Source organism: Corvus cornix, chromosome 7 (assembly GCF_000738735.6).
Source record: "Corvus cornix cornix isolate S_Up_H32 chromosome 7, ASM73873v5, whole genome shotgun sequence".
NCBI classification, from domain to species: domain Eukaryota; kingdom Metazoa; phylum Chordata; class Aves; order Passeriformes; family Corvidae; genus Corvus; species Corvus cornix.
The window spans coordinates 36,718,468-36,728,763 of NC_046337.1; the positions used below are offsets into that span (position 1 = coordinate 36,718,468).

Below are 10,296 nucleotides of genomic sequence, written 5' to 3' on the forward strand. Positions count from 1 at the left end.
GGGTTTAATCAGCTGTGCTGCACCGTTACACGGCGCTCACAATGGTTCTACCTTACTTCTTCTATGCTTAGAAAGGGTCCCGGGGGATGGCCACGGAAATCAGGTCTTTAGCTCTGTTACCCGTGGCACACTCGGGTTGATTAAGAACGATCTGTGCCTTCCAGGCTGAGAAGCACCGTGTGCCTTGTTACTGGCATGAAATGATGGATGGCCCAGCACTTATTGCCTAATCAGAATTTCTTCCAGGGAAATTGGGGGAAGCGATAGAAATTAATGCTAAGGAATGGCAGGCTGCAGGAGATGTCAAAACTGATGGGGGAAACTTCCCAAGACAAGTTGGCCCTTTTTTAATGAGGGCAGAAGCTCATAAAAATCCTGAGCAAACAAATTTTGGTCATGCTGTAGAGAAGAGAACACAGGGAAACGCAAGGATTGTAAAGATGACTAAGTGCTAATCTGAGCATGAGTGAAAATCAGGGGGAAACAGGAAAGCAAGTTCAGAGGGCTGCAGTATTTCAGCTACCAAGTGTGAATACAAGAAATGAGTAGCTGTCCTGGGCTGACTATGTGATACTGTATTCCCTATCATCTGCCCTATGCCAGATATGAATCCTGTGCCTTTCTGTACCTTTAAGAGAGGGGGGGGGAGAGCCAGTGGAATTCTTTCAGCGGCTTGTGTTAAAAACAGAGATAATGCGCTGCTGCTGCAGAGCAGAGGAAAGCACCTTCCTGCTTTTTTTTCCTCAGCTCTCAGCTCTCTGCAGCAGGGAAGAGGGTGGCATTCCTTTTGCTCTTTAGCTAGGTTCTGGTTCGTTAGCTAAAGCAAGGAGTTTCCTGGGACTTTGGCTTCTTCTTCTCTTCTGGGCTGTTCAGCAACACCAGAACATCAGTGGGAGGCCCTACACCGTGGTCCGGAGAAGAGAGAGTCACACCCAAAAAGGACTTTGAAAATCTTCCCAGGTCTTCTCCACAGCAAGAGGTTTCATTATTTAACATTAGTCATTCTTTTTCCCATGCCTGTGTGCACTTTGCTTATTAAATAAATAGTTTTTTTCACTTTCCTCCAAGGAAATTTCTTTCCGAACCTGTGGGGGGGGCTGCAAGAAATCTGCCTTCTATTAGAGGATACGTTCATTTGGGATGTTCTTCCAAATTTGTCTCAAACCAAGACAGTAGCAAAACTGGTGCGTGGCATGACACAGCTCAAACTGGGGCATCAAACCAGTATGAATAGTATCACATGGTATTATGTGTAGGAGAAACAGCAATGCTTCCACAGTAGCAACAGTGAGAGGTTTGTGAATATTCGTGTGTTGAAAGTGGATATTGTTTGTGTGGTATTGCCTACCCCAAACACTCATAACTTTCAAGTTAGGCTCGAGAAACTGGGAAAGTGGCTTGAAAATTGATGGGTTTATAAAACACTCCATACATTCTAAATGTTTCTCTTCTAGTTTTCAACCTTCATGGTTTGTTTCTGTTGTGCAAGGGTAGAGTCTGCTCCAAGTGTCACACTGGAGGTCTGTAACAGAGCCAGAGATCAGACTTCAGACGCTGGACTTCCCACAGCCTTGTTGTTTATCCCTTCTTGGGAATACAAGTAACCCCCTTAAAATTCAGCATTTAGGGTCTTCCCAAGATGCCGAGAAGAGGATCTCTTTAGCCTAAAATGTCTGTGAAGAAAAGAGCCACCCTCTTTCCAGATGGGATGACACTGATAACCCAGTAAAATTATGAACGGCAGGTCAGCAAAAGGGGCTTTTGGCAGGGAAATGTCAAACCTGACCAAAAATACAGGACGTGATGAATTTAACCATCCTTTCCCCAAACCATAACATTAGACCCAAGTCTCTAACACTAATTCAGGAGTAAAAATCCTTTCACATGATTCAATCATGTTCTTAATTCCTGCTCTCAGTGTGTTCCTTGCCATGGCTTATGGCATCAGTGGAGTTTGATGCTGCCTAACACTGGGATTTCAGTCCCTTGCCGTGGTTAATCTACAAAAGGAGAAGTTCCCATGTTCTGTTTGAAGGATTTTTATCTGACCCAGTGGATTAAGCTGCCTCTTGCCTGGAGAAATCGTTCTTCTCCCCGTGTGTTTGTTATGATGCCGATGTGTGCTCGTGAGATGAGTTAAAAGGAGTCTGTTCCCAGGTCTGACAAGGTGTGTATTTACATGAAAAACAGTGTAACTGAAACCAACCAACAAGTCCTACTTTCCAGCTCTCCAGAAAAAGCTAAATGTTGCCTATTGTCAGCAGAATTTTGTTCTGGAAATTCTGTCCCCAGCATGTTTGCTTCTTTTCATCTAGACAATAAAACACAGCAACACAAACTGAAGTGTGACCCTGTCCTTATTTGTCACCCAAGTCTTAACAGAGAATGAGATGAGGTCATAACTATGTGATTGATTATATTATCATGAATTAAAAAGCAGGGCTGGAGGAGACATTAGTTAGGTAAACCGAAGAAAGTCAATTGAAAGTCTGTAGCTGTGTTTTGCAGGAAGTCCCATTAAATTCCCTCTGGCCCTGCTGCCTTGGCCTGAGTCTCAGGCTCAGTTATTACCACCAAACTCATATGGGGCCAAAATTGTCACCCCCATGCGTCTGCTAATTTAGCCCAGGAAAACAGCTCCACACAATTAAAGCTCCAGTGGCTCCAGAGCCACTGAGCACAGATGGGCACAGGGACACAGTTTCCATGCCTGAAATGCATGGAGACAGGTGGAGGAAAAGGTGGGGGAAAGCTGCACCAAGCAGAGCCAACACTGATCCTGCCCTCACCACAAAAGGGTCAGGAATCATCACGACATGAGCCACGAGCAGCACCACTGCAGCTCCAGGTTAATTAGTGCCTGCCTCAGCTCTGCCTAATGAGGGGTGGTGTTTGTGATCCCCATCCTGACAGCTCCCTGCCACTTCCAGGTGGATTTGCCACATGAACACAGGAACTCTGTGCCCAGGATCGATGGCACTCAGTCCTGCCCAGGGCTTTTCACCAACTGTGAACAGGCTTTTCCCCCCCGTTACATGCAGGGAAACACCAACGCCCCTCACCAAATTTGCACAATCTTATCATAACCTTGCATTTCCCAAAATCCAGAACTGTACTAAGCTAGCTCAAAATATTTACCTGGGGGGCCTGGTTAATGGAATAGAAGCTACATGATTAAATCCTACTCTCCTGAAAAGAATCCTACTCTGGAAAATGACAGTGTTTATTCTAGAACCTGGAAATGTTCATTTTAAGGCCTCCTGAACAATTTCAAATACTTGGTTTTTAATGAAAAGCTGAAAAACTTGGCTTTGATTGAAGTGAAAAATGAAAAGGCTTGATTTAATAATGTTTTCTGGGGGAAAAAAATCCCTTCTTTTTCTGGCCATAAAGTATCAGGAAGATGATTCTCAAAAGCCAGACTTCGTCCTGTTGTGACTTGAGACTCTGAGCAAGGAAGGTCAGAACAGAAAGAACGAACCACAGCTGATTATGAATGCATGGCATACAAGGTAACAGCATTTCCAGAAAGCACAAGAAGCTCCTGGAGAATCCAAAGCCATTGGGTTTTGAACACAGAGAAGGGATAACATTTATTTTCAATTTTTTGTCTCCACAATTCTTCAATAAAATGTTATCCATGTTTCTAAGGCCAAAATACAGTGACCGAGTGCAGTTACTTGGGAGAAAAAGAAAAAGGAAAGGAATAAGTGATTTATGAAAAAGAAGTCTCACTCTTTTCTTCTGTTATTAAAATTAGACTGTGTAAAATCAGCAAAATCTGAAAATGGATGATTTGCTGCACCTAAACCCATCTGCCAGCTAGAGACTGCTCCAAGCCTCGCCAGCTGTGGCTCTGCCTGCTGTGTGATGCTGGCCATGCCTTTTCACACAACCCTGTCTCTTTTCCCATCCTCCAGTTTAGCCATGATTTCTATTCAGCTCACAGGGTCTTGCGGCAAGCCCTGTTTTTATCCTGTATCCCGGCTCTCCGGGGTCTGGATCTCACTTAGCTCTAATGTAACAGATAAATAACCACCTATGGCTGTCTTTCCAGGAGAGCCTCCTTGTGCCACCTTTGGCAAGCCGCTGTTTTCTCAGGCATGCTGGCAAATGGCAGCTCTGCCTGCATTTGCTGACAGTCTCCTGTGAGCCCAACAGTGTTCCCAGGGTCCCCCAGAGCGCTGGAACCGAACACAGGCTCCCAGCACTTCCTTCCCTGTAAGCCAGCTCCTGGATGTCAGACAGACAGATGAGTCTCATGGAGTGATGGGGTTTGTGCCTAAACCCTTCACAGCCAACATGGGCTTGTCTTCCACTCAGGGAAATCACTGTTTCCTCCCTGCCTGGAGAGTCTCTCTTCTCTAGATAAGTGTGTCGAGGGCTTTCTGAACCAGAGATGACTGGGGCTGGATTGCTGTGTAAAATCACTGTGCTCCTTCTTAATCTGTTGCAGGCTGTCTCACCAGGCTTCACTGATTTCCAGATGCTTCTCAACTACCAGAGCCATGACTCTTATTTGCATTCTGTACTGAGAAAAACTCCTCATTTAGGATTTTTGCTTTGCTTTTCACCTTTGCTTTGCTTTTTGATTTAGACCTACAGGAGATGATGCCTGGTGGACAGTAAAACTATGTCACCTATCGCTCCAGGCTCTCACTGGGACACAGGAGAACACCCCGCCCATTTCATCATCTCCCAGATCCTGTTGGAGCAAATTCCAGCTATCAGGGGAACCACAATGAATTAACATGCAAATTGAAACCTAAGCCAAGATTCATGTCACTGTCATCTTTATGTATTAGACTGTAGATCATGAAAGGAATTATGCTCCAGCTGGCTAATTAAGTAAACATGAAGCAAACTAGGGTAGCAGACAGGGGTCTAAGAGCTTGGGCTGAGGCAGGAAATTCTCCTGTGAAGGTGGGCAAGTTCGTTAGGGGTAGTTTCAAAATGCACAAATGACAACAGCAGACCAACAATGGGACTTTGAGGTGGACTGCTGTCCATGTCCAAGTACTGCACAGATTCCCACTTCCTCTGCCTTACAGAGCAGCAAACAAAGGGACTGTGAGATAGGCCAGGGCTTGAGGACAAAGCTCCTCCCTGCCCTCCATCCAGGCTGGGGCTTCCAACAGGTTTTTGCCAGTACCTGACCCAGCCCAAACCTCAGTGCTCTCAGGCAAGCTACAGCTGGCTTTGCTGCACACTCTTCCAGGGAAAGCGTACCCAAAAGATGGGGAACCCAGCCAGAATCCGTGCTGAGAAACAGAAGTGCCATTCCTTACACAGGCGTCTTTGATGGTTCCACCCTGATGCCAGCGGAGAACCAGCCCCATTTTAACTGTCCTAGCGCGCTCTAGTGGGAGCCGGCTCCCTGCACATCCGGCAGCATCCCGGCAGCATCCCGCCAGGCAGCCCTCTCACCCAGGGACACAAACGCTGGTATCCAAAGAGCTGGGGGCAAAGGGAGACGCTGATAAAAACAGCCCCTCTGGGAAAGAATCAGTGATTTCAATTTCCCAGAGAAGCTGTGGCTGCCCCATCCCTGGAAGTGTCCAAGGCCAGGCTGGATGGGGCTTGGAGCACCCTGGGCTAGTGGAAGGTGTTCCTGCCCATGGCAGGGTGTGGAACGAGATGAGCTTTGAGGTCCCTTCCAAGCCAAGCCATTCTGGGATTCCATGGTGCTATGAAAAGGTAGAGCAGCCTGTTTATTTCTGGATAAAGTAATTTCTTCTCACCTACAGCAAAAACACCTGAACAAAATATTTCCTTTTCTTTTCTCTGGGAATTCTTCCTTTCACACAAATAGCTCCAAGAAGTCAAGGAACCTCAAAGTGGATGAGATTTTTTTTTTTTTTTTTTTTACTGCAAAGGCCATATTTGCAATTGCAAACAGACCTGTTCAGCCACAGCCTACATGTGGGTAGGCACTGAGTAGGCCTACATAGAGTAGGCACTGAGTCCCCAACAGGAGAAAATATTTCTTACTTTTTTCATAGTATTTTTCCTTCTGTGCTTGGATAGGAACCAGCCTGTGGGAGGAAAGGAATGGGAATGTTTAGAAAATAAATCATTGTTCGGTTTATGCACCTTTGGGCCTCATTCATAACCCAGAGCATTAGGAGAATAACTCAGGCTGAAATCTGCAATATTTATTCCATTAGATGGAAATTGATTCTTTTGCAGGAAAACCATTAGACATTGATATCACAGGTTTGGGAAAACCAACCACTGGTGTTAGTGAGTGAAGAGGGGATGTAACCTTCACACCCCAGGTCAAATTGAACGTGCAGAGCTCTTTGGTGTCTCTGAACTTTAGCTAAAGGCTCAGTGTCACCTCAGCAGCTCCGTGGGACCCTGAGCAGGGATTTACAAGGACAGCTGACAGCCGGCACACCACGGATGTGATTTAACTGGGACCTCCAAGGAACACAGTAAAACAAAAGCTGCTCCAAGCTGATAAGGGCTGAAAAAGAAACTCAAAATAGATCAGGGCTCTTGAGCCTCTCTGTTATTGTGGAACACTCCTGGCCAGCCTGTTCATCAGCTCAAGGCTGAAGCTATCCCAGAGTTAACTGGTAGCGAGTGGCACAGGCAGTGTGATGCAGTTCTTGAACAAGGTTCAACAGAGCAATACTTAGCAGCTCTTTTTCTCCTGGAATACACCAAAGAGTTTACCCTGCAGTTCTCATGAACCCTGAGAGCAAAAGGCAGACAAACCAAAAGCCTGGATATAGCAGTAACCCTTGAGAAACAGCCTGGATTCAATTCCACTCCCACCTCTACTGTTGTGCAGCATCTGAGACAGGGCACTTGAAGCCTCCACGAGACCTTTGCAGTAAGCAATCCCGTAATACTGAGTGAGGAGCATAGAAAAGTACTTGCAAGACTGTGGTCTCTGGGAGACTGGAGAAACTGAGGCCCAGTGCCTGGCAAACAGCATTCAAGGGAGATACCAGATACCAGAACAATGCAGAGGAAGCAGTGCCCCTTGTGAATGTAACATATTGCTCATCTGCACTTCTTTGCTTCCCATTTAATAACTGACAGGGGAGAAAACAGGAGTTTGAGTAGGACAGATATGTATTTGTCTTACATCATGCTGAATACCACAACCTTTGCTTGAGGGCAACACAGAGCATAGCAGAGGCAAGGGGTTGTTGAGGAAAAGCGTGGGGTGGTATATAAATGAAAGCAGGGCCTGGTTAAAGAAGACAAGCTTGGCATGATGGGGAATTTCAAAGCTGAGGACTGTGTTCATACAGGCAGAGAGGCCCACAATAACATGTTTTTCCAAAGCAGCCTCATGGTGATGAGACACCTTTCCTGAGCTAGGACAGATCTAGATCAGACCACTGGTGTAACACTCACTACTCATGGCACTCCATCTCTGAAGCCCCAAACCAGGCCAGCCACGGACTTCCACTTTAGATAGAGTCCTACATTTTGGCTGGGTCTTCCTTGTCCACTGGCAGGCCCAGCCCACCCTCTGCTAGCCCACAGACAGCTGCAGGTAGCTGGAGAATCCTACCTTGTTTGCTTCCTACCCTAACAGATTAACCAACAGCCAAACTGACCTGTTTTTCTACACTCTTCTTGGTTTGCTACATGAAAAAAAACCAACAACTGAAAACAGACTCACAACAGAGATTCAGAGCCAAGCTAAAAAGCATTGCTTGCTCCCTACAGTCTCAAGAGAAGGGAATCTAGGGTATTGTCCTAACAACAGCAACACCATCCCTTTTGTATGCCTCTATTCAGCTTCATCCTCTTTTTACTTATTAACACAGCAGAGCACAGTGCATATTAAGCCTGATTTTTCTTTCTTGGATGCACGCCCTAGCATGATTTAGAAATAACCTTAATGTGGTATTTGTAATTCTAGCATTTACCTCTTCCCATTATTTCCAATATGATGTTACTGCGTTCTTGGCTCAGGACGAGCTTCTGTAATGCTTTAAAACACCGGGAAAAAGCTCCAGAGAGACCTCATTCCTATTGAATAAATGATGGGACATGAGCAGAGCACAGGGTATTTGAATATCCTCAAAACATCACCAAAACCAATTAAACTCTATAAAGCAAAACTAAACCTCTGGGGAGGCAGACTGTCTGATTTCCCCTGCAAAGCCACCCCCAAACCAGGACATATCAATCACATCCAACTCCAGACACCCCTCTAGCACACAGCCAGAACATCCCTTCTCGGATGCAGAATCCCAGAATGGCTTGGGTTGGAAAGAACCTTAAAGATCATCCAGTTCCAACCCCCTGCCATGGGCAGGGACACCTTCCACTATCCCAGCTTGCTCCAAGCTCCATCCAACCCGACCTTGAACACTTCCAGGGATGGGGCAGTACAGCTTCTCTGGGTAACTGGTGCCAGGGTCTCACTGCCCTCACAGGGAAGAATTTTTTTCCCAATATCCAATCTAACCCTGCTCTCTTTCAGTCTGACCCCATCTCCCCTTGTCCTGTCACTCCAGGCCCCTGTAAGTTGTCTCTCTCCATCTTTCTTCTCGGCTCCTTCAGGCACTGGAAGGCCACAATTAGGTCACCCCAAAGCCTTCTCTTCTCCAGGCTGAACAATCCCAATTCTCTCAGCCTTTCCTCACAGCAGAGGTGCTCCATCCCTCTAATCCTGCTGGTCACCTCCTCTGGGCTGGCTCCTCTGTCCTTCCTGTGCGGGGACAGGGGTTAAGCCCAACCACCCCCTGCCACTCTTGCACAAACAGAAACCTCACTTCAGGCACCAAGGGACAACGAACTGCTGGACAGGCAACAGAGCCAACGCCATTATTGACACTGATAACATCCCTCCCACTGTTTGTCCAAAGGCAGCAGCATCCCTGTCCTTGTGCACAGGCTGACAGGGCCACCAGGCACCCTGCTGGAATACACAGTCGCTCTCTGGAATACAGAGTCGCTCTCCGACGTTGGATAAAAATGCAGCGCTCTGTCAAATTGTTCATTTGCTCATACATTAATCATCACCAAAGCCCACCTCAGCTGTACTCTTTGCACAACTTTTATTCTCTCCATGGTGTGTATTTTCATAATGATAGTGCTCATGTACCACTTAGCAGTATATTTTCATTTGGCCCCAGCCACCCTCCTGAGCAGCAATTTATTACTGCTTGTCACTAGCTGCTACTGAGAGTAATACACACACTGGGTTTACTCAGTCTGTTTGGTATTTCTGGCTTGACTCTTCCTCACACAGACAATACTGCTCAAGCCCAGAGACTCACAGATCAAAACAGCCAGCAGTCCGGGCCTTCCAGCTGCACTTGCACTGTACTTCCCACCTTTTTGCCTGCAAGAGCTAAAAAATTTCATTTATTCCTTCTTTTTTTAATGCAAGTGGAGAGCTTAATGCAGTCTGAGTGCTCTGGGAGCTGCAGGTGTACAGTGAACACCTGTGTGGTCGATGAAAATGTGACACAAATACGCAGGGATGCCTCAGGGGCCTGCCCATGCTGACAGTATTGCTGATTCAATATTACCAGGTGGGGCCAGGGCTTGTGCTGCAAATTAATTGCAGAGCTCTCTACTTGCAAAGCACTGCTGTCCCAGTGCTGCAGCTAGACCCTGCTGGGGTGTACAGGGGCACTGCACAGATTTTAACCTGTTAAAGCCACCATGTTCAGTCAGTGTTACCTGTGAACCACAGGCTAGAAGGAAAACAAGCAAAGCTCTTATGCAAGGATTATCAGGAAATTTGGAGGCCCACAGTGGAAAAAAGCTCCCTGTGATAGCTCTCCTTATGGAGAGAAAAACAAATAAAGAAAGAAAAGTATAATTTTACTATTTGCAAATGATTTTTTACCTCAGAGTTGGTAAATGAGTGTTTTGCCTCTGCCCGTGTGGAAGCTCTGCAAGAGGATTTTCCACAGATGAAACTCCTGTCCGTACTCCTGGAAAAAATTAATGGTCCTTACTGCACCACCTTCCACTACGATGAGGTATTGCCTCACTACACCTCGTTTTTCACCTGCGTGCTAAGCTGGGTTTCCCACCGCGGAAAACTCTGTATGTGTGCACACGCATGTCTGTGCACATACACGTACCTCTGCGTGTGGGTGGTGCACCCATGTCAGTGCATATATATATATATATGTGTGTGTGTGTGTGTGTATGTGTGCGTGTGTCTGTATGTTTGGTGCACCCATGTCGCGCACACTCACGCACTGAGCACATGTGCAGCAGGAACACCCGCTCGCACACACGTGGCGCACACAACACCACGGGCCATCCTCACCCTCCAGGGCACCGCACCCCGCTATCGCACCC

General features: G+C 46.6%; 1 protein-coding gene across 1 annotated transcript in view; it reads right to left on the bottom strand.

Moving 5' to 3' along the window:
* The window catches only part of ABCA12 (ATP binding cassette subfamily A member 12), a 104,078-nt gene extending 94,144 nt beyond the window's left edge, over positions 1-9,934 (bottom strand). Inside the window, exon 1 of the mRNA XM_039554693.1 lies at positions 9,833-9,934. The gene's annotated coding sequence lies outside the window, so the exon portion shown is untranslated. The remainder of the gene's footprint in view (positions 1-9,832) is intronic.
* Positions 9,935-10,296: the final 362 nt, after the last annotated feature.